The following is a 6,000-nucleotide window of genomic DNA, read 5'->3' on the forward strand; positions in this document are numbered from 1 at the left end:
ACCAAGATCAATCTATGGAGTAATCTAGCAACGAGGGGAAGGGGAGTGCATCTACATACCATTGTAGATCGCGATGCGGAAGCGTTGCAAGAACGCGGATGAAGGAGTCGTACTCGTAGCGATTCAGATCGCGGTTGATTCCGATCTAAGCACCGAAGAACGGTGCCTCCGCGTTCAACACACGTGCAGCCCGGTGACGTCTCCCACGCCTTGATCCAGCAAGGAGAGATGGAGAGGTTGGGGAAGACTCCATCCAGCAGCAGCACGATGGCGTGGTGGTGATGGAGGAGCGTGGCAATCCCGCAGGGCTTCGCCAAGCACCGCGGGAGAGGAGGAGGAGGGAGAGGGGTAGGGCTGCGCCGAAAGAGAGACGTTCTCGTGTGTCTTGGGCAGCCCAAACCTCAACTATATATAGGGGGGAGGGGGCTGCGCCCCCTCTAGGGTTCCCACCCCAAGAGGAGGCGGCCAGCCCTAGATCCCATCCAAGGGGGGCGGCCAAGGGGAGGAGAGGGGGGGCGCCACTAGGGTGGGCCTTAAGGCCCATCTGGACCTAGGGTTTGCCCCCTCCCACTCTCCCATGCACCTTGGGCCTTGGTGGGGGGGGGGCACCAGCGCACCTGGGGCTGGTCCCCTCCCACACTTGACCCACGCAGCCTTCTGGGGCTGGTGGCCCCACTTGGTGGACCCCCGGGACCCTCCCGGTGGTCCCGGTACATTACCGATATCACCCGAAACTTTTCCGGTGACCAAAACAGGACTTCCCATATATATAAATCTTTACCTCCGGACCATTCCGGAACTCCTCGTGACGTCCGGGATCTCATCCGGGACTCCGAACAACATTCAGTAACCACGTACATACTTTCCCTATAACCCTAGCGTCATCGAACCTTAAGTGTGTAGACCCTACGGGTTCGGGAACCATGCAGACATGACCGAGACGTTCTCCGGTCAATAACCAACAGCGGGATCTGGATACCCATGTTGGCTCCCACATGTTCCACGATGATCTCATCGGATGAACCACGATGTCGGGGATTCAATCAATCCCGTATTCAATTCCCTTTGTCTATCGGTATGTTACTTGCCCGAGATTCGATCGTCGGTATCCCTATACCTTGTTCAATCTCGTTACTGGCAAGTCTCTTTACTCGTTCCGTAACTCACATCATCCCGTGATCAACTCCTTGGTCACATTGTGCACATTATGATGATGTCCTACCGAGTGGGCCCAGAGATACCTCTCCGTTTACACGGAGTGACAAATCCCAGTCTCGATTCGTGCCAACCCAACAGACACTTTCGGAGATACCTGTAGTGCACCTTTATAGCCACCCAGTTACGTTGTGACGTTTGGTACACCCAAAGTATTCCTACGGTATCCGGGAGTTGCACAATCTCATGGTCTAAGGAAATGATACTTGACATTAGAAAAGCTCTGAGCAAACGAACTACACGATCTTGTGCTAGGCTTAGGATTGGGTCTCGTCCATCACATCATTCTCCTAATGATGTGATCCCGTTATCAACGACATCCAATGTCCATGGTCAGGAAACCGTAACCATCCATTGATCAACGAGCTAGTCAACTAGAGGCTTACTAGGGACATGGTGTTGTCTATGTATCCACACATGTATCTGAGTTTCCTATCAATACAATTCTAGCATGGATAATAAACGATTATCGTGAACAAGGAAATATAATAATAACCAATTTATTATTGCCTCTAGGGCATATTTCCAACATTCACTCCCCAGCAACGGCGCCAGAAAAGAGTCTTGATGACCCACAAGTATAGGGGAACTATCGTAGTCCTTTCGATAAGTAAGAGTGTCGAACCCAACGAGGAGCAGAAGGAAATGACAAACGGTTTTTAGTAAGGTTTTCTATGCAAGCACTGAAATTATCAGTAACAGATAGTTGTGGGATAAGATAATTTGTAACGGGTAACATGTAACAAGTGTAACTAAGGTGCAGCAAGGTGGCCCAATCCTTTTTGTAGCAAAGGACAAGCCTGGACAAACTCTTATATAAAGCAAAGTTCTCCCAAGGACACATGGGAATTACTGTCAAGCTAGCTTTCATCATGCTCATATGATGTGTTTTCGTTACTTTGATAATTGGATATGTGGGTGGATCGGTGCTTGGGTGCTGTCCTTACTTGTACAAGCCTCCCACTTATGATTAACCTCTCTCACAAGCATCCGCCACTACGAAAGAAGAATTAAGATAAATCTAACCATAGCATGAAACATATGGATCCAAATTAGCCCCTTACGAAGCAACACATAAACTAGGGTTTAAGCTTCTGTCACTCTAGCAACCCATCATCTACTTATTACTCCCCAATGTCTTCCCCTAGGCCCAAATCACGGTGAAGTGTCATGTAGTCGACGTTCACATAACACCACTAGATGAAAGACAACATACATCTCATCAAAATATCAAACGTATACCAAATTCACATGATTACTTGTAACAAGACTTCTCCCATGTCCTCAGGAACAAACGTAACTACTCACAAAGCATATTCAAGTTCACAATCAGAGGAGTAATAATTATCATTAAGGATCTAAACATATGATCTTCCACCGAATAAACCAACTAGCATCAACTACAAGGAGTAATCAACACTACTAGCAACCCACAGGTACCAATCTGAGGTTTTAAGACAAAGGTCGGATACAAGAGATGAACTAATGTTTGAGAGGAGATGGTGTTGGTGAATATGTTGATGGAGATTGACCCCCTCTCGATGAGAAGATCATTGGTGACGACGATGGCTTCAATTTCCTCCTTCGGGAGGGAAGTTTCCCCGGCAGAACAGCTCCGCCGAAGCCCTGGATTGGTTCAGGCCAAGTTCCGCCTCGAGACGGCGGTGCTTCATCCCGAAAGCTTCCTTATGTTTTTTCCAGGTCAAAATACATCATATAGTAGAAGATGGGCACCGGAGGCCTGACAGGGGGCCCAGGCGTGCCCAGGGGTAGGGCGCACCCCCACCCTTGTGGCCACCTGGTGGGTCCCCTATGGTATTTTCTTCGCCCAATATTTTTTTATATTCCAATATAATTCTCCGTAAATTTTCAGGACTTTTGGATTTGTGCAGAATAGGTCTCTTAGATTTGCACCCTTTCCGGTCCAGAATTCCAGCTGGCGGCATTCTCCCTCTTTATGGAAACCTTGTAAAATAAGAGAGAAAAGGCATAAGTATTGTACCATAAAGTGTAATAGCAGCCCATGATGCAATAAATATCAATATAAAAAGATGATGCAAAATGGACATATCAGTGGTCAATGAATTTAGTAAACACAAGTTTCTGTACCCACTTTTTACTTTCTGTTATTTAGAATTAATAAAGTAGAAATGCCATGATTATATAGTTTTATGAATTACCCCTGCAATAAGAAATGACCAGAAAATAAAAGTTCTCTGAATGCCCTGAAAATGTAATATGATTTTTTCTGCAATATATAAAAAATAGTGGCACTAAACACACCACAGGTGGGCGCGCCATGCAAGCTTGTGGGGCCCACGTAGGACCCCTTACTACTAGGAAAAGGGCTATAGATAATATGGACACTAATGGCGCACCTCACATGTGGTGCGCCACTACTATATACTAATGGCGCACCATGTGTTGGTACGGCATTAGTGTCCAAATACTAATGGCGCACCACATCCACGGTGCGTCACTACTAACAATTTTTTTTCAAAACTAGTAATGGCGCACCAGGGGATAGTGCGCCATTACTAGTTTAACTAGTAATGGCGCACCACATCCTCGGTGCGCCACTACTAACAATTTTTTTTGTCAAAACTAGTAATGGCGCACCAGGGGACAATGCGCCATTACTAGTTTTAACTAGTAATGGCGCACCACACCCTCGGTGCGCCACTACTAACAATTTTTTTTAATTTTTTCAAAGTTATTAATGGCGCACCACACCCACGGTGCGCCATTACTAACTTTGCCCAAAAATTCCACCGAATGCACACACACACACACACACACACACACCCCCCCGTGGACCGCCTTTTCAGTTTTAGAAAAAATAAAAGAAAATGATGGAAATGTCAATAAAATAAAATAAAATAAGTTTCCCATGTGATATGTGGTCTAGTTGTTGGGAAAATTTACAAATATGAATTTCGACTTTATTTGCAAAATCTCGGTGGAATTTGTAAAATGGGCATAACTTTTGCATACGAACTCGGATTAAAAAGTTTTTATATGAAAAATCATCTACTCGAAAAGTTACATACTAATTGAACCGGGGGAACCTTGTTCAACATCTTCAAAATCCCCAAAAACCTAACAGAACGAAAGATACGGGGCTTTTAAGATCTAGAGGGGAAAAATGAAAAAAAAATTCAAACTTACTAGTGGCGCACCATTTGCTAGGTGCGCCACTAGTAACCGAAAAAATTGGTTTAAAAAAAATTTGGAATTTTTTTTTCAAAATATGATACGTAATATGACCGGGAAGTTTGAAATATTTTTTCAAAATTTCATCACACTCATGAACATGAACAAAGTCCTAGACATCAACAAGGTTTAATGGGATTGATATGCTAGATATATCAACAAGTGCCTGTTAAGTGAGCTGATGCTGGGGTTGGATAGAACTCTGAAGTTAAGCGTGCTTGGGCTAGAGTAGTGTGAGGATGGGTGACCTTTCGGGAAGTTTGACCACGGAGTGCGATTTGACTTGAGATTAAGCATATTGATCCGAGATTAAGCCATAGTGACCCGAGATTAAGAAAAAACGAAAAAAAATTGAATTTTTTTGAAAAAAAGTTAGTAATGGCGCACTTCTATGTGGTGCGCCATTACTAAATCAGATAGTAATGGCGCACCGTGTGATGTACTAATGGCGCACCCATTAGTAAAAAATTCTAATGGCGTGATGCTAGTGGCGCACCTGTAGTGCGCCATTAGTACGCAAAACAGGTGCGCCACCAGCAGGCATTTTCCTAGTAGTGCCTCACTTATTGCTGCCACCAATGCCCATCCTATTCCCCCAGAAAAATCAACCTTGCTCCATTGCTCGTGTTCTTGCTCTTCTTGCTGCAATTTTCGATCTCCTTGCTCGTAGCTCCATTTCCAAAAATGTTTGGATGGATTGCTCCTCGGTATGTGACTCCTCCGTTGGTCCAATTAGTTTTTGTTCTAGTGGTTTATTATTTACACATTTAGCTACTGTTGGTGACCATGTTCTTGAGCTTGCGTATCAAATTTATATGCTTCAAACTAGTTTTGGTGCATGGTATGACCTCTAGACACTTGTAGGAGTAGTTGCTATTGATTTTGTTGAGTTTGATTCACTTTTATTTTGAGTTACTAAAAATTTCAGGGAAAAATAAAAGCATGAGGTGGTTAAGGGGCTCATCAAGCCGGGATTTGGAGGAAACTCCAAAGAGGAAGCCCAAGTACCATCTTCAGCGTGCAGCGGAGGTTCGACCGTGTAAGTGGCTGAGTAACCCATTTATGAAGGAAGCAGGAATTCACGAGGATTTCTATTATTTGGCAAACAATGCCGGCATCATTCCCTTCCTCGAAGATAAGTGTGACCAATATGTCCTACTCACTAATACATTCATGCAAAGCTTTTACTTTTATCCTCGGAAGGAACCACCCATGGTAGCATTTAACCTCTGTGATGTGCCTAAGGAAATGACACTATATGATTTTTGCAATGTTTCCAAAATACCTTATGAGGGCAGTCACTGTGATCCACATCCTAGAGACATGGAGGATTTCATCTTTGAAACTACTGTGGGAGAGACAGGGGGAGTGTCAGAAGCGAGAGTAGCTAGTTTGCATTTTCTCGTCCTACGTTACTATGCATTATTTACCGGGAGATGTTTGACTGGTTGGTGGGAGAGCGGAACGCTCAGTGCGCCTGACCTTCCTATTTTGTGCCATGCTTTATATGCTGATAGAACTTTTAGTTTGGGTGCTATGGTTGCTCGACAGTTACACACAAACCGTTCGAAG

This window comes from Aegilops tauschii, chromosome 1, assembly GCF_002575655.3.
Source record: "Aegilops tauschii subsp. strangulata cultivar AL8/78 chromosome 1, Aet v6.0, whole genome shotgun sequence".
Lineage (NCBI taxonomy): Eukaryota > Viridiplantae > Streptophyta > Magnoliopsida > Poales > Poaceae > Aegilops > Aegilops tauschii.